Genomic DNA, 855 nt, shown 5'->3' with positions numbered 1-855 from the left:
TCCCAACACCAAACTTAGAGTTTGACTGTGGGGGCTCTGGTTGACTCTGTTTTGAGAGAAGCTTACTGTGCCTCTGGTGCACAAATTGTGAATCACACTTTTCACAACTCGTAGCACTGACCAGCAAGTGCACTGGGTCGTCCAAGTAATACCTCACGTGAGTAAGGGTCGAATCCCACGGAGATTGTTGGTTTGAAGCAATCTATGATTATCTTGTAAATCTTAGTCAGGAAGTCAATTATGTTTATCAGTTGAGTTGCGAATAAACAAGAGAGCAGGATTAAAGGTTACTTGTTATGCAGTAATGGAGAATATGTTGGAGTTTTGGAGATGCTTTGTCTTCTGAATCACTGCTTTCCTCTATCTTCTTGTTCACGCACGCACGTCCTCCTATGGCAAGCTGTATGTAGGGGTTCACCGTCGTCAATGGCTACATCCCATCCTCTCAGTGAAGAATATGCTCACATGCTTTGTCACAGCACGGCTAATCATCTGTCGGTTCTCGATCATATTGGAATAGGATTCTTCGTCCTTTTGCGTCTGTCACTAACGCCCAGCACTTGCGAGTTTGAAGCTCGTCACAGTCATTCGATCATTGAATCCTACTCGGAATACCACAGACAAGGTTTAGACTTTCTGGATTCTCATGAATGCCGCCATCAGTTCTAGCTTATACCACGGAGATTCTGATTAAGGAATCTAAGAGATACTTAGGCACACGTTCATGGTTTGAGGAAGGTGATGAGTGTCACAGATCATCACCTCCATCACAGTTAAGCGCGAATGAACATCTTAGATAGGAACAAGCATGTTTGAATAAAAAGCAGAAATACTTGCATTAATTCATCGAGAGCT

Source organism: Arachis hypogaea, chromosome 15 (genome assembly GCF_003086295.3).
Source record: "Arachis hypogaea cultivar Tifrunner chromosome 15, arahy.Tifrunner.gnm2.J5K5, whole genome shotgun sequence".
Lineage (NCBI taxonomy): Eukaryota > Viridiplantae > Streptophyta > Magnoliopsida > Fabales > Fabaceae > Arachis > Arachis hypogaea.
The sequence above is the reverse complement of the archived record's forward strand: the minus strand, read 5'-3'. Positions refer to the sequence as shown.